This window comes from Macaca thibetana, chromosome 10 (assembly GCF_024542745.1).
Source record: "Macaca thibetana thibetana isolate TM-01 chromosome 10, ASM2454274v1, whole genome shotgun sequence".
Classification (NCBI taxonomy): Eukaryota; Metazoa; Chordata; class Mammalia; order Primates; family Cercopithecidae; genus Macaca; species Macaca thibetana.
The window spans coordinates 48,005,749-48,023,532 of record NC_065587.1 but is presented as its reverse complement, the minus strand read 5'-3'; the positions used below and the strand labels follow the sequence as shown (position 1 = coordinate 48,023,532).

The 17,784-nt window shown below is 45.9% G+C and overlaps 1 non-coding gene and 1 pseudogene across 1 annotated transcript; both read left to right on the top strand.

Moving 5' to 3' along the window:
* Positions 1 to 12,103: 12,103 nt before the first annotated feature.
* On the top strand, positions 12,104 to 12,204 carry LOC126929896 (uncharacterized; annotated as a pseudogene).
* Positions 12,205 to 14,756: 2,552 nt separating this feature from the next.
* LOC126929905 (U7 small nuclear RNA) lies at positions 14,757 to 14,818 on the top strand. The gene has a single exon (XR_007717338.1). It is a non-coding gene; the product is annotated as a U7 small nuclear RNA (small nuclear RNA).
* Positions 14,819 to 17,784: the final 2,966 nt, after the last annotated feature.

The window sequence follows — 17,784 nt, the reverse complement described above, 5'->3', positions numbered from 1 at the left end:
TCTTTTTGCCTGGCTCCCTTTGGATTGAGTTATTTTTTAGGATTCCCTTTTATTTCCATGACTGGTTTATTAGCTATATCTTTTTTTTTTTTGGTTGCCCTAGGGTTTGAAGTATGCATCTTCAGCTTATCACAATGTACCATCAAATAACACTTCACATATAATATAAAAATCTTGTAGCAATATAATTCCATCCTCCCATGTCTTCTGCACTGCATTTGTCATATTACTACTTATGTTATAAACCCTGAAATATTTTTTTTTTTTTTGCTTTAGAGTCAATTGTCTTTTTTTTTTTTTTTTTTTTTTTTTTTTTTTTGAGATGGAGTCTCGCTCTATCACCCAGGCTGGAGTGCAGTGGCACGATCTCGGCTCACTGCAACCTCAGCCTCCCGGTTCAAGTGATTCTTCTGTCTCAGTCTCCTGAGTAGCTGGGATTACAGGCGTGTGCCACCATGACCGGCTAATTTTTATATTTTTAGTAGACACGGGGTTTCACCATGTTGGCCAGGCTGGTCTTGAACTCCTGACCTCGTGATCCACCCGCCTTGGCCTCCCAAAGTGCTGGGATTACAGCCATGCACCACCACACCTGACCAATTCTCTTCTTTATAAATAAAATTTTAATTTTAGAATAGTTTTAGGTTTACAGAAAAATTGAAAAGATTGTACTAAGAGTTACCATATACCCTACGCACAGTTTCCCCTGTTATTAAAATCTTTTTTTTTTTTTTTTTTTGAGATGGAGTCTGGCTCTGTCGCCCAGGCTGGAGTGCAGTGGCCGGATCTCAGCTCACTGCAAGCTCCGCCTCCCGTGTTCACGCCATTCTCCTGCCTCAGCCTCCAGAGTAGCTGGGACTACAGGCGCCCGTCACCTCACCCGGCTAGTTTTTTGTACTTTTTAGTAGAGACGGGGTTTCACCGTGTTAGCCAGGATGGTCTCGATCTCCTGACCTCGTGATCCGCCCGTCTCGGCCTCCCAAAGTGCTGGGATTACAGGCTTGAGCCACCGCGCCCGGCCCTAAAATCTTACATTAGCATGGTACATTTGTTTTAATGACTTAAACTATTAGCCATACATTTTTATTTATTTATTTATTTATTTATTTATTTTGAGACAGAGTCTTGCTCTGTCACCCAGGCTAGAATGCAGTGGTACGATCTTGGCTCACTGCAACCTCCACCTCCGGGGTTCAATTGGTTCTCCTGCCTCAGCCTCCTCAGTAGCTGGGACTACAGGTGTCCACCATCACACCTGGCTAATTTTGTGTATTTTTAGTAGAGACAAGGTTTTACCATGTTGGCCGGGTTGGTCTCGAACTTCTGACCTCAAGTGATTCACCCACCTTGGCCTCGCAAAGTGTGGTATTACAGGTGTGAGCCACTGCACCCGGCCAATTTTTGTATTTTTAGTAGAGATGCGGTTTTACCATGTTGGCCGCGCTGGTCTTGAACTCCTGACCTCAAGTGATTCACCCAGCTTGGCCCTCCAAAGTGCTGGGATTACAGGCATGAGCCACCGCAGCTGGCCAATTTTTGTGTTTTTAGTAGAGGTGGGGTTTTACCATGTTGGCCATGAGTCAGTCTCAAACTCCTGACTTCAGGTGATCCACCCACCTTGGCCTCCCAAAGTGCTGGGATTACATGTGTGAGCCACTGCGCCGGACCAGCCATACATTATTGTTAATTCAATTGCATACCATATTCAGGTTTCCTTGGTTTTCACCTAATGTCCTTTTACTGCATTAGGATCCTGTCTAAACCACCACATTACATTCAGTTCTAATGTCTCTTTAGGTTACACTCAGCCGTCATTGTTTCTTAGACTCCCCTTGTTTTGACAGCCTTGAGAGTTTTGAGGAGCACTGGGCAAGTATGTTGTAGAATGTCCCTCAATTGAATCGCTGGAACCCGGGAGGCGGAGGTTGCATTGAACTGAAATTGCGCCATTGCACTCCAGCCTGGGCGACACAGCGAGATTCTCAAAAAAAAAAAAAAAAAAAAAAAAAAAAAAGAATATCCCTCAATTTCGATGTATTTGTTGTTAAATGTTTGTGGAAGGAAAACCACAGAGGTAAAGTCATTCCCATCACATCACATCAAAGGTACATTCTATCAACACGACTTACCATTGTTGATGTTAACTTGGATCTCCTGGCTGAGCTAGTATTTGTTTACTGTAAAGAAAATCTTTAGCTATGTGTTTATGAGCTCATGTCTACTTTCAAAACCAAAATGGCAGAAATGGAGAAGTAGTTTGCCAAAATCCCCAAGAACCATATACTTTGGATAACGACAAAATTTAGAGTTATTCTGGTGCAGGCACCTCTCCAAGTCACCCTCAGTCTCCTCACCAGTTCCTTACTACCTTGCTCCTCCAGCCAACTTGGTCATCAGAAAGTACTTATTTATTTATTCATTCATTTGTTTAGGGCCTGTGACCTTGCAGTGACACATTCTCTTTCTGTGTCTCTGCATCAGGTTTCTCTTCAACTCCCTGAGCTTCAGATAGTTCCTCTTACCTCCTCTGTCCTTCCTGAGTGCTGGGATGATGGGCGTTGGAAAAAGACATTGAAAGCTGTATATATAGTACTATACAAAGGCGAGTCATTGTTGCCGGGGGCCGTGGCTCACGCCTGTAATCCCAGCACTTTGGGAGGCCGAGGCAGGCAGATCATGAGGTCAGGAGATCGAGACCATCCTGGCTAACACGGTGAAACCCCGTCTCTACCAAAAATACAAAAAAATTAGCCAGGCGTGGTGGCGGGTGCCTGTAGTCCCAGCTACTCGGGAGGCTGAGGCAGGAGAATGACGTGAACTCAGGAGGCGGAGCTTGCAGTGAGCCGAGATCGGCCACTGCACTCCAGCCTGGGCGACAGAGCCAGACTCGGTCTAAAAGGGAGTCATTGTTATAAATGTAAGGTCTGCTGTCGCCTGCCATCTTTCTGTATCTCCCTTCCTCTCCCCTCCACAGTCTAGCTAGAATGTAGAATATAGAGATCCAACGTACCTTCCTCCCATTACGTGTCTTCAAACTCAGAGCTCTGGTCAGTGGGTCCCAACGTTTTTGGCACCAGGGACTGGTTTTGTGTAAGACAGTTTTTCCATGGATGGGGTGGGTTAGGGGAAATGGTTTTGGAATGAAACTGTTCCGCCTCAGATCATCAGGCATTAAATTCTCCTAAGAAGCGTGCAACCGAGATCCCTCCAATGTGCCATTCAGACTGGGGTTCCCGGTCCTATGAGAATCTAATGCCTAAAAAGATCTGACAGGAGGTGGAGCTCAGGCGGGAACGCTTGTCCCCCCACCACTCCCTTCCTGCCCCGTGGCCTGGTTCCTAACAGACCATAGCCCAGTACCTGTCCGCGGCCTGGGGGCTGGGGAGCCCTGCTCTAGTCCATAAGACTAAGCCCTTTGTATGGTCTAAATATTTCCTCCAAAATTCATGTGTTGAAACTTAATGGCCAGAATGACACTATTAAGAGGTGGAGCCTTTGGAGGTAATTAAGTCATGAGATTAGGGCCCTTGTGGAGGGGATTTGGCCCCTTATAAAAGGGTCTGCTGGGTGCAGTGGCTCACACCTATAATCCTAGCACTTTAGAAGGTTTAGGAGGGAGGATCACTTGAGCCTAGAAGTTTGAGACCAGACTAAGTTACACAGTGAGACTCTGTCTCTACTAAACACTTAAAAATTAGCTAGGTGTGGTGGTGCATTCCCACAGTCCCAGCTACTCAGGAGGCTGAGGTGAGAGGATTGCTTGAGCTCAGGAGATAGAGGCTGCAGTGAGCTGTGATAGCACCACTGCCCTCCAGCCTGGGCAACAGAGTGAGACTCTGTCTCAAAAATAAATAAATAGCCCTCCCCCCCGACCAAAAATAAAAATAAAAAATAAAACAGCTTAAGAGGCTGGGCATGATTGCTCACTCCTGTAATTCCAACTCTTTGGGAGGCTGAGGTGGGAGGACCACTTGAGGCCAGGAGTTTAAGACTAGCCTGGGCAACACAGTGAGACCCTGTCTCTACAAAAAATCTGAAAAATAAATAAATTTTAAAAATAAATAAATACATTTAAAAAACCCCAAAAGTAAAAGGGTTTGAGAGAGTGGGTTTGCCGTCTTCTGCTTTTACCACGTGAGGACACCTAGATGGCACCAGACATGGAGCTTGTCTGTGCGTTGATCTTGGACTTGCAGCCCACAGAACGATGGGATGTAATTTTCTATTATTTATAAGTTGCCCCGTCTGTGGCATTTTGTTATAGCAGCAAAAATGGACTAAGACAGCCTTTAAGTACGATTCAGGGTAGTTAAAGTAAGATAATCATTTCTCCCTCTGTGAGCCAGGCTGGAGTGCGGTGGTACAATCACAGCTCAATGCAGCCTCCAACTCCTAGGCTCAAGCAATTCTCCCACCTCAGTCTCTTGAGTAGCTAGGACTACAGGTATGTGCCACCATGCCTGGTTAATTTTTAAAATTTTTTGTAGAAATGGGGTTCTTACTATATTGCCCAGGCTAGTCTCCAACTCCTGGGCGCTAGTGATCCTTCCACCTTGGCCTCCCAAAGTGCTGGGATTATAGGTATAAGCCACTGTGCCTGGACCCAATATTTAACTTTTTTTTTTTTTTTGAGATGGAGTCTCACTCTGTCATCCAGGCTGGGTGCGGTGGCACAATCTTGGCTCCCTGCAATCTCTGGCTCTGGGTTCAAGTGATTCTCCTGTCTCAACCTGTTGAGTGGCTGGGATTACAGGCACCTGCCACCGTGTCCAGTTAATTTTTGTATTTTTAGTAGATATGGGGTTTCACCATCTTGGCCAGGCTGGTCTTGAACTCCTGACCTCACAATCCACCTGTCTCAGCCTCCCAAAGTGCTGGGATTACAGGCGTGACCCACCGTGCCTGGCAGCAACATTTAATTTTTAAAAACTATTCATTTAGTATGAATTTCAGACTTAAGAAGAGCTGCAAAAATAGTACAAAGTCCTCTTGTATCCTCACCTTCTTTCTTCTATTGCTAACAGTCTGCATACTTGTAGAGTACAATGACCCAGAACAGAAAATGTAACACTGGTACATTATTGTCATTACTACTGCTACTACTACAGACCTCATTTACATTTCATTGCTGCTCTCCCCAACGTCTCTTCTGTGTCCATGATCCCTCCCAGGGTCCCACATTGCATGTGATTGTTCTTTGTCTTTAGTCTCTTCCAGCCTGTGCCAGTTTTCTTTCCTTGTGTGTGTATGTGTGTGTGTGTGTGTGTGTGTGTTTAAACAGAATCTTGCTCTGTCTCCCAGGCTGGAATGCAGTAGCACTATCTAAGCTCACTGCAACTTCCACCTCTAAGGTTCAAGCGACTCTTATGCCTCAGCCTCCTGAGTAGCTGGAATTACAGGCGCCCACCACTGCACCCAGCTAATTTTCGTATTTTTAGTAGAGATGGGGTTTCACTGTGTTGGCCAGGCTGGTCTTGAACACCTGACCTCAAGTGATCCACCCACCTTGGCTTCCCAAAGTGCTGGGATTACAGGTGACAGCCATCACACCCAGCCAAGAATTATTTTTCAAAACAACTTATTGATATATTTAGTACATGTAATCCTCCACTTTTTTTTTTTTTGAGATGGGGTCCTGCTATGCTGCCCAGGCTGGAGTGCAATGGCTATTCACATAGTGCACTACGGCCTTAAACTTCTAGACTCAAGCAATCCTCTTCTCTCAGCCTCCTGACTAGCCGGGACTAGAGGAACGTGCTATCATGCCCAGCTGGGACTTCAATTTGAAGGCAATTTTTTTGATTATATGTAATTTTTTACTTTCTTTATATTTCATTTTTTATTTATTTTATTTTTATTTTTATTTTTTATTTTTTGAGACGGAGTCTCGCTCTGTCGCCCAGGCTTTGCCTCAGCATCCCTAGTGACTGGGATTACAGGTGTGTGCCACCATGCCCAGCTCTAATTTTTTACTTTCTCCAGTGATTTCAAAACCAAACCTCCAGTTCAAATGCAACTTTAAAAATTATACTGCTATAATTTATGGATATTAAAATTACCCAAAGCCACAAACTATTTTCCTTTCTTTTACCCTATATTAACATATACTCAGACATATTGACCAATGAGAACATCTTCCTTCAGTCTCAGGTCCTGAAGAACAAAGGTTCTATTTTAACAACTGAAAATCTGAATCGAGTTTTGTAGCTTTTTTTTTTTTTTTTTTTTGAGACAGAGTCTTGCTCTGTGGCCCAGGCTGGACTGCAGTGGCACGATCTCAGCTCACTGCAAGCTCCGTCTCCCGGGTTCACTCCATTTTCCTGCCTCAGCCTCCCAAGTAGCTGGGACTACAGGTGCCTGCCACCACGTCCAGCTAATTTTTTGTATTTTTAGTAGAGATGGGGTTTCACCGTGTTAGCCAGGATGGTCTCTATCTCCTGATCTCATGATCCGCCTGCCTTGGCCTCCCAAAGTGCTGGGATTGCAGGCATGAACCACCACGCCCAGCCGAGTTTTGTAGGTTTTTACTGAGTATTTTCATTTCTGGGACTTCATTCTGGAGAGTCATGTCATAAGCAAGCCAAGTTTTTCGCATGAGGATGTGTTTTGCAGCTTTGTTTGCAACTGTGAAAATTGGAAATAAACCCAATGTCCGTCAGTAGGGAAGTGATTAATTATATTGTATATCCATATGGAAAAGTGAGGGATTGATTAAAAAAAAAAAAAAGAATGGCCAGGAGTGTTGGCTCACGCCTGAAATCCCAGCACTTTGGGAGGCCGAGGCAGGTGGATCACCTGAGGTCAGGAGTTCGAGGCTAGCCTGGCCAACATGGTGAAACCCTGTCTCCACTAAAAATACAAAAATTAGCCAGGTGGTGGTGCACACCTGTAATCCCAGCTACTTGGGAGGCTGAGGCAGGAGAATCACTTGAACCCAGGAGGCAAATGTTGCAGTGAGCTGAGACTGGGCCACTGCACTCCAGCCTGGGTGATGGAGTGAGACTCTGTCTCAAAAAAAAAAAAAAGAATGAGGCAGAAAGTTTATGTAACGACATAGAAAGTTATGTAGATCAGTGCTAGAAAGTGCTACCCAATAGAACTTTCTGCAATAATGGAATGTTCTGTGCTGTGCTGTCCAATACAGTAGCCACTAGCCACATGTAGTACTTGAAATATGGCAAGTGCAATGGAGAAACTGAGTGTGTAATTTAATTAATTATTTATTTTATGTTATTAATTAATTTTTAGAGACACAGTCTTGCAATCTTGCCCAGGCTGACCTTGAACTTCTGGCCTCAAGCAATTCTCCTTCCTCAGCCTTCCAAGAAACTGGGATGTTAGGTGTGTGCTACTGCACCCCGCTATTTATTTGAATTTAAATTCCCACATGTGGCCCATGATATTGTACTGGACCTCACATATTTCAAATGTGTTTTGAGAACAGGCTAGTTGAAAAATGAAGAGTATGATTCCTCTAAAAGATAATAAATAATATATATTAATTTACAAAGTTTTTTTTTTTTTTTTTTTTTTTTTTTTTTTTTTTGAACGGAGTCTCGCTCTGTCAAAATACACTCAAGCTGGGTTTCCCATTCTGAGTACTGGGATGCGCCCGAACCTCGCCCGGCTAGTTTTTTTTTTTTTTTTTTTCACCGTGTTAGCCAGAGACGGATCCGTCTCCCTCCCAAAGTTGGGATTGCCCACCGCGCCCGGCCAATTTACAAGTTTTTAAAGTCAGATGGAAAATACACTCAGTGGGTTTCCCTGAGACATGCTGAAGACTTTTTTTTTTTTTTTGAGTCTCCCTTTATTGCCCAGGCTAGAGTGCAGTGGCAGGATCTTGGCTCCCTGCAACCTCTGCCTCCTGGGGTCAAGTGATTCTCCTGCCTCTACTTCCCAAGTAGCTGGGACTACAGGCGAGTGCTACCACACCCAGCCAATTTTTGTATTTTCAGTAGAGACAGGGTTTTACCATATTGGCCAGGCTGGTCTTGAACTCCTGACCTTGTGAACTACCCACCTCAGCTTCCCAAAGTGCTGGTATGAGCCACTGTGCCTGGCCATGTTGAAGATTTTTAATACCATATATTCACACAGTAGTTGAATTTTTAAATAAGGAATACAATTTGTTTTGAAGTAAATAAACACTGCAAAATAAAGTCAAACTCTGAAATTCTAAATTACTTCTAGTTAAATGAACCGAGAGTGTGGTTGGAGGAAAAACCTGAGAGAATCTTCTGGAAGAATTACCAGAATTTCACGTACTCTGAGGAAGACGCTGGGGCTGACAGGTTTGAGCCACCAGCTGGGGTTAACAAGGTACCATGGGGGCTCTTAGGAGGTGGGTTTAGGAAACAATTTTCTTTTTTTTTTTTTTTTTTTTTTTTTTTTTTTTTTTTTTTTTTGAGACGGAGTCTCGCTCTGTCGCCCAGGCTGGAGTGCAGTGGCCAGATCTCAGCTCACTGCAAGCTCCGCCTCCCAGGTTCCCGCCATTCTCCTGCCTCAGCCTCCCGAGTAGCTGGGACCACAGGCGCCGCCACCTCGCCCGGCTAATTTTTGTGTTTTTAGTAGAGACGGGGTTTCGCCGTGTTAGCCAGGATGGTCTCGATCTCCTGACCTTGTGATCCGCCCGTCTCGGCCTCCCAAAGTGCTGGGATTACAGGCTTGAGCCACCGCGCCCGGCCAGGAAACAATTTTCATAAAGACAAAGAAAGCTGAACTCTAATGCTCTGCTCCTCTGGTGGGTTGCAAATTCTAGAATAGTGTCTTCTTACTGTATCCCAGGGCTTAGCACAATGACTAGCACAGAATTGCTGTGCAGTAGACAGGAATGAAAGCCTGACAAGATGCTTCAAAGCTTTCATTACTGGGAATTCAGCATCCAAGTTTAAACATGGTCTCTGTTGGTACCAAAGTGCACACAGGTTTTAAGTATTTTAAAAGAGTGCCCAAAATATAATGGAAAGAGGCTAATACTTTCCTTTGCCAGGCCCTCCCTGCCAAGTCTAATAAACTGATAGATGGAAATTAGCATCGGGAGGATGGACATTGTGGGGAAGGACAGAAATCTCTCTTTGCCTTCAGGAAGTTGCAATTAGGTAGATTGACTTTACGTGGGATAGAGGTGGGGGTGAGGATAACATCTTTTTTTTTTTTTTTTTTTTTGAGATGGAGTCTTGTTCTGTCAGGTAGGCTGGAGTGCAGTGGCGTGATCTCGGCTCACTGCAGCCTACGCCTCCTGGGTTCAAGCGATTCTCCTGCCTCAGCCTCCTGAGTAGCTGGGATTACAGGCAGTGCCACCACACCCAGTTAATTTTTGTTGTATTTTCAGTAGAGACAGGGTTTCCCCAGGCTGGTCTCGAACTCCTGACCTCAAGTGATCCACCTGCCTTGGCCTCTCAAGTGCTGGGATTACAGGCGTGAGCCACTGCACCCGGCCTGAGGATAACATAGATCTAAAGACCCTTGATATGGAGTTTTTCTTAAACTTTAAAGCTAACGGTATTCTCCACACTAGCAGGGGCAGAGGAATTTCACGGAGTGCTCTGATTAGTGTAGTGTGATTTCTTGTTCATCCCTGAACCACGAGGAAGGCAATGTTGATGGTAGGGGCGTGGGATACAGGTCTCTGATTGGCTGACTTGGGTGGGTAGATGGGGCGTGTGCAGTAAGGCAACATGATTGACAGCTTCCCCTGCCTCAGTGGAGTCAGGAAGGAATTCCCTAAAGGTAGTGGAATGGCTGATGAGGAAAAATTTTGTTGGGAAGACAAGAGCAATGTGCCGCACAGCTCCACAGCCGCCATTCTCACAGAATCACACAGATATGTACATCCTTCTTCCTTGCTTAAAATTCCCAAACTGCTACCTCAGCTGCCCAGTATTAATACAGTAAAACAGACTTACCCACCCCTGTGGGAGGCACCTCAGCTTCAGAGGCACCCGTCTCCATCCCATTATCTCTGGATGACGTGACTTCTGCTGGTTTAGTCAGGATGTGACTTCTCAGGAGCTAGTAGCCTGTGGCCAAAGGATACATTTATTTACCCCTAAATTATACACTCCTATTATATCCACAATTATGTACTCCACACAGTATATGGTGGTCCAGTGTATAAACATGGAGGCATAACCAGATAACTGGAATCTAATCATTCTACAAATATTAACTAGGGCCCTCCCATGTGCTGGACCTTTGCTTTTATTTTCATCTCTCTAGGTCTCAGTTTCCTCATCTGTGAAATGAACATAATTCCGTTTGAGGATTCAGAGGCAGTACACATCAAATGTTTAACACAAGTACCTGGCACCCAGCACACACTCAATAAACAACAGTTGTGCTGGGCATGGTGGCCCACGCCTGTCATCCTATGGAAGGCCGAGGTGGGTGGATCACTTGAGCCCAGGGTCTCACTATGTTGTCCAGCCTAGGAGACTAGCCTAAGAGACTAGCCTGGGCAACATAGTGAGACCCTGTCTCTACAAAAAGTACAAAACATTAGCCAAGTGTGGTGTCTGCCTATATCCCAGGTACTTGGGAGTCTGAGGTAGGACGATTGCTTAAGCCCAGGAGCTTGAACCTGCGCAGTGAGCTATGATTGCACCACTGCACTCCAGCCTGACCCACAGAGCAAGACTCTGTCTCAAAACAAGAACAAAAAACTAAAAAAAACAACCACAGCTGTTATTAGTGTTCTACCATGCCTGGTGACCCTCAATTATGTAGCCACTGAGTTTTTTTTTTTTTTTTTTTTTTTTTTTTTGAGACAGAGTCTCGCTCTGTGATCCATGCTGGAGTGCAGTGGTGCAATCTCGGCTCACTGCAACCTCCGCCTCCCAAATTCAAGCAATTCTCCTGTGTCAGCCTCCTGAGTAGCTGGGATTACAGACACACGCCACCACGCCCGGCTAATTTTTATATTTTTAATAGAGATGGGGTTTCACCATGTTGGTCAGGCTGGTCTCAAACTCCTGACCTCCACCTGCCTCGGCCTCCCAAAGTGCTAGGATTACAGGCGTGAGCCATCACGCCCGGCCTGAGTTTTAAGTATGTTGCATTATACGCAGGACAAGAAAGTAAGACATACTTCTTTCCCTTCCAGAACAAGCAGGCCATTTGGGAAGGCAAGTCTCTCACTTGTACAGATCAGAGATAATCCCACGAAGTGGGTGCCAAGGCACTCCTAGACAAGCTGCCCCTGCTCCTAGGTACCTGATTGGTTGCAGCGAAGGCCAGTTGGGAAAGCAACCCTATTGTATGCCCTCAGCTGTGGAGTCCTCATGGTCACAGTCACAGTCACAGGGTATTGCTTCATTAAGCTTCTCTGCTTTTCTTCTCCATGAGTAGACTATCTTTCCATCAATCCAATTCTTTGTTTTCATGCTTTTGTTTGTTTGTTTGTTTTTTGTTTTTCAAAATGGAGTTTCCCTCTTGTTGCCCAGGCTGGAGTTCAGTGGCATGATCTCGGCTCACTGCAACCTCTGCCTCCTAGGTTCAAGTGATTCTCCTGCCTCAGCCTCCTGAGTAGCTGGAATTACAGGCACCCGCCACTATGCCCAGCTAATTCTTTGTATTTTTATTTATTTATTTTGAGATCTAGTCTCTCTGTCACCCAGGCTGGAGTGTAGTGGCGCGATCTCAGCTCACTGCAACCTCCTCCTGCCGGGTTCAAGCAATTCTCCTGCCTCTGCCTCCTGAGTAGCTGGGATTACAGGCGCCCACCACCACGCCCAGCTAATTTTTGTATTTTTAGTAGAGACATGGTTTCACCATGTTGGCCAGGCTGGTCTCAAACTCCTGACCTTATGATCTGTAACCTTGGTCTTGTCCCAAAGTGCTGAGATTACAGGCATGAGCCATTGTGCCCAGCCTAATTTTTCGTATTTTTAGTAGAGACAGGATTTCATCATGTTGGCCAGGCTGGTCTCAAATTCCTGACCTCAGGTGATTAGCCTCCCAAAGTGCTGGGATTACAGATGTGAGACACCGTGCCCGGCCTCTCAATCCAATTCTTTGGATTCTCAGCAAACAGTTTGATTGTTTTCAAAATCTATCAGAGATGAATACATGGTATTTGACTCATTCAAAAATATATATTGACTCTTGGCTTCAGTAGCACATATGCCAAAAATTGGAATGATACAGAGATTAGCATGGCCCCCGAGCAAGGAAGACTGGGAAATTCACAAAGCGTTTCATATGTGTATATATATTGAGCACATACCATGCATTACACATGCCTATAAGCAAAACAGAGGCAGGAGTGAGCAAGGCAGATATTGACTTTTTTTCAAGATGGAGTCTTGCTCTGTCACCCAAGCTGGAGTGCAGTGGTATGATCTGGGCTCATTGCAACCTCTGCCTCCCAAGTTCAAGTGATTCTTCTGTCTCAGCCTCCCAAGTAGCTGGGATTACAGGCATGCACCACCACACCCAGCTATTTCTTATATTCTTAGTAGAGACGGGGTTTCAGCATGTTGGCCTGGTTGGTCTTGAACTCTTGACCTTGTGGTCCACCTGCCTCAGCCTCCCAAAGTGCTGGGATTACAGGTGTGAGCCACCGCACCCGGCCCCAGATATTGACATTTTGATGGGAAAGAAGGACAATAAACAGAAATAGATACATAATCTGTCAGGAAATGCTAGAGCTCCAAAGAAAAAGAAAGCAAGGTAAGGGGGAGCATAGGGACTTAAAAATATGTCTGCAAATTCCTTGACACTCCTCCTTGCAGAGGATGAAGCCTAGTTTCCTTCTCCTTGAGCATGGGCTGGTCTGCGTGCCCACAGCTAGTGAAGAGAATACAGCCGAGTGATGCGATGTTGCTTCTGAGGGTCCGTTTTTGCCCAGCTCTCTTTCTGTCTCTTGGGATGCTTGCCCTTGGAATCCAGCCACCATGTTGAGAGGAAGCCCAAGCCACAAGGAAGCCACATTAGAGGTTCTCAGTGACAGCCTCAGCTGCACTTGAGTGACAAAGAGCATGTGATCTGTCCTCAGCCTCTCACCTTTTTTTTTTTTTTTTGAGGCCGAGTTTTGTTTGTTTGTTTGTTTGTTTTGCCCAGACTGGAGTGCAGTGGCACGATCTCAGCTCACTGCAACCTCCACCCCCCGGGCTCAAGCGATTCTCCTGCCTCAGCCTCCTGAGTAGCTGGAATTACAGGTGCACACCATCATGCCCCGCTAATTTTTGTATTTTTAGTAGAGACACAGGTTTTTCCATGTTGGCCAGGCTGGTCTCGAACTCGTAACCTCAGGTGACCTGTCTGCCCCGGCCTTCCAAGGTGGTGGGATTACGGGCGTGAGCCACCACGCCCGGCCCAGCCTCTGACTCTTAACAGCTGCAGTCCCAATAATTGCGGACAGAGAAAGCTGTCTCCACTATGCCGTTTCTGAATTCCTGGCTCACAGAAGCCTGGTGAAATGATAAATCATGATTATTGTTTTAAGCCATTCATCTTGGGGATAATCTGTTACACAGTAAGGAATAGTTAATAAAGGGGAGAGGGTGGGGCATGGTGACTCACGCCTGTAATCCCAATACTTTGGGAGGCCAAGGTGGGTGGATCTCTTGAGGTCAGGAGTTTGCGACCAGCCTGGCCAACATGGTGAAACCCCATCTCTACTAAAAATACAAAAATTAGCTGGGCATGGTGGCGGGTGCCTGTAGTCTCAGTTACTTGGGAGGCTGAGGCAGGAGGATCATTTGAGCCCGAGAGGCGGTGGCTGTGGTGAGCTGAGATGGCACCACTGTACTCCAATGTGGGTGACAGAGTGAAACTCTGTCTCAAAATAAATAAATAAAAAATAAAGGGGAGGGAGAGTGAGGTGGAAGGTGATAGGAGAGTGAGTGCTAATTAAACAGGGTGGTCAGGGCAGACCTTTCTGATGAGGGGACGTCTGAGCAGAGAGCTGGATCGAGTCGGGGAGCAAGTGAGGTGGATACAGGGGAGAAGCTTTCAAGCGGAGAGAAGGGCCAGGTAAAGGCCCTGGTGGAGGAATGCGCTTGTGATTCAGTATGGGGGCCGGTATGGCTGGAGCAATACGGAGGAGAAATACAGTGGCAGGAAGTAAGATCAAAAGAAGAGGCGAGGAGAAATTGCAGGCTATGTAGACCTTTGCAGAGAATTGAGCAGAGAATGCTGCAATATGATCTCGGCTGAAATTTAAGGCTACTTCGGCTGCTGTACGGAAAAACAATGGTTAGTGAAAGCGTGGGCGGAGGGAGAAGCCAGCTGGGAGGCTACGATGGTTGTCCAGGTGAGACATGGACGGTGGCCAGCACTAGTGCGGAGGAGGAAGTGAGATGTGGTCAGAATGTGGATATATTCAAGGTAATGGTGACTCACTTTTTGATGGAAACAGGGTATCAGAGAAGCAGAGGCTGGCAGAGCGGATGAGCTCTAGGCGGGACTCAACGTGTGGACCATAGACCGGCAGCACCAGCAGCACCTGCGTCACGTGGGCGAAATGAGGACTCTCGGGCTCTGCCTCTACCTACTGAATTGTAGCAAGACTCCCAGGTGTTCCCCATGCACATCAAACTTTGAGAAATGTTATTGTAGGTTGCTGTCAAGGCTGGCTGCAGATTTGAAACACCTGGCAAGCTTTTATGACAGCTACCCATGCTACGTCTGGAGGTGGAGGGGCTGTGTTTGTTGGTATTCATATTTTTTAGCTCCTCAGATGACCCTCATCTAATCCTTGGATCCCCATCCAGGCTTTCCACAAACTCTGTTGGTTCTGACATTAAAATATATCCCAGTGTTACAGCTCTTTCAGAATTTGTCTAGCAGGCTTTCCAGTTTTTGCCAGAAAGCCCCTCTCACGCTTAAAATAATAAAAATTAAAATAAAATATATCTTAAGTCTCATGCCTGCGATCCCAGCACTTTGGGAGGCTGAGGCGGGCGGATCACTTGAGGTCAGGAGTTTGAGACCAGCCTGACCAGCGCGGTGAAACCCTGTCTCTACTAAAAATACAAAAATTAGCAGGGTGTGGTGGCGGGAACCTATAGTCCCAGCTACTCAGGAGGCTGAGGCAGGAGAATTGCTTGAACCTGGGAGGCAGAGGTTGCAATGAGCTGAGATCGCACCATTGCACTCCAGCCTGGGCAACAGGGTGAGACTCTGTCTCAAAAAAAAAAAAAAAAGATGAAGTCTTGCTATGTTGCCCAGGCTGGTTTCGAATTCCTAGCCTCAAGTGATTCTCCTGCCTCAGCCTCCTGAGTAGATGAGACTACAGTTGTGAGCCACAGAGCCTGGCTCCCACCCTCATTTATGTTATTTTTTGATTCAGTTTTCCTTTTGGTGTACAGTGTTTTTTTTTGTTGTTTTTTTTGTCTTTGAGACAGGGTCTCACTCTGTCACCCAGGCTGGAGTGCAATGGTGCCATCTCAGCTCATTGTAACCTCGGCTTACTGCAACCTTCACCTCCTGGGTTCAGGTGATTCTCCTGCCTCAGCCTCCTGAGTAGCTGGGATTACAGGTGCCCGCCACCATGCCCAGCTAATTTTGGTATTTTTTGGTAGAGACAGGGTTTCACCGTGTTGGCCAAGCTGGTCTCAAACTCCTGGCCTCAAGTGATCCGCCCACCTCAGCCTCCCAGAGTGCTGGGATTACAGGTATGAGCCACCACACCCAGCCGACATGTTTTAACTCATCTATCGATTTGTGTTACTATCAGGAGGCAGAACCAGTTCCAGCACTCTGAAGAGCTGCCGGGACACCCTTTTTATAACCACACCATCCTTCTATGCCTAAGTGAAGATCTGGTGCTGGGTTTACAAGGGGAGGATGAGTGAAGTCAGCTGTGACGATTGAAGACTTGTGGGCAAAGAGACCCAGCAGGTCAAGAAAGAGACATTTTTCCAACCTCAATCTAGGACTCAATGAGGATAGCAAATACATTTCATCTGATGTGCCCACGCCACCCAACTGCCTGGCAGGCTGAGTTGTGAAGTCCTCTAAGGCATATCAGGGCTCAACTGAAGAGTACAATGGTTGATTAGTGATGCCTCTTGTGGACACAGGCCAATGAGAGGGGGTGCACGTGCTGGAGTGTGTTGTTAGTGTCAGGGCTGATTGTCTATGGAGAGGGCGGGGAATGCCCGAGGGGAATGGGAGAGAGAATATCCAAGCCGAAATCAGACACCCGTATATATTGTTTTTGTTTTGAGATGGAGTTTCACTCTTGTTGCCCAGGCTGGAGTGCAGTGGCACAATCTCAGGCTCACTGCAACCTCCGCCTCCTGGGTTCAAGTGATTCTCCTGCCTCAGCCTCCCGAGTAGCTGGGATTAACAGGCACCCGCCACCACTAATTTTTGTATTTTTAGTAGAGACAGGGTTTCACCATGTTGGCCAGGCTGGTCTTCAACTCCTGACCTCAGGTGATCTGCCCATCTCAGCCTCCCAAAGTGCCGGAATTACAGGTGTGAGCCACCACCCCTGGCCTAATATCTAATTGGATATTAGATCTGAGATGCTCCATCTTTGAAATGTTTATACCATCTGTCTTTAGTTGTGCTCAGTAACAAGAATCATGACTTCCTAATAAATGCATAAAATCTCAGGGAGACAGAGAATTAATGTCTGTGTGAGTATTTACAGTAGTGCTTAAAAATCCCGGATTGATTACAAGCTATCCCAGATGACTTCAAACACAACAATACTGGAAGGAAGCAAGTTTATCATCAAAGAGAAAACTAGGAAGCAACTGTGGGAAATACAGTTTGTCCAGATAAGAGAAGTCTACAAAGAGGCAGCAGGAGGGATTTGAACTGTTTTGTATTCTTACTGTAGTGGTGGTTACACAACTCTCAAAGTATGTTACAATTCATAGAATGTACATGCATATATAAAGTCAATAATTTAAAAATCTAAAATCTATTTAGCCATGAAATACGATGCTATAGAACTTGGTTTGCCGCTGGGCATGGTGGCTCATGCCTATAATCCCAGCACTTTGGGAGGCCGAGGTGGGTGGATCACGAGGTCAGGAGTTCAAGACCTGCCTGGCCAACATAATGAAACCCCGTTTCTACTAAAACTACAAAAATTAGCCAGGTGTAGTGGCGCATGCCACCTACATTCCAGCTACTTGAGAAGCTGAGGCAGGAGAATCTCTTGAACCTGGGAGGCGGAGATTGTGGTGAGCCGAGATCGTGCCACTGCACTCCAGTCTGGGCAACAGAGCCAAAAAAAAAAAGAAGTTAGTTTGCCAAAATGTGGCACACACAGAGCTGGTTGTACACAAGATGATATAAGATGAAACACAGATGAACATTTGAATTGAATAGTTATGTATTTGCACTAATTCATATTAGAAGAATATCTAGTTTATCAAGCCCATAATTTCAAAAAGACAATTATATAAGATTAGGCTAAGTAGAAATTTGAGTTGCTTTAAAGGAAAATATAAAGTAAATAATTGTACAGGTTTTATGCATATAGACAGGATTTTTGACTGGGGTATGGGAATAAAGTTATTTGTCTGAAAGCCCTACCTTGACTAGATGTGGTGGCTCATGCTTGTAATCCCAGAATTTGATGCGGGGGAGGGCCAAGATAAGAGGATTGCTTGACCCCAGGAATTTGAGGCCAGCCCTGGCAACACAGTGAGACCCTGTCTCTACAAAAAAAAATAGAAAAATTAGCCAGGCATGGTGGTGCGTGCCTGTGGTCCCTGATACTCCAGAGGTTGTGGTAGGATGGCTTCAGCCCAGGAATTTGGGGCTGCAGTGAGCTATGACTGTGCTACTGCACTCCAGCTTGGGTGACAGAGTAAGACC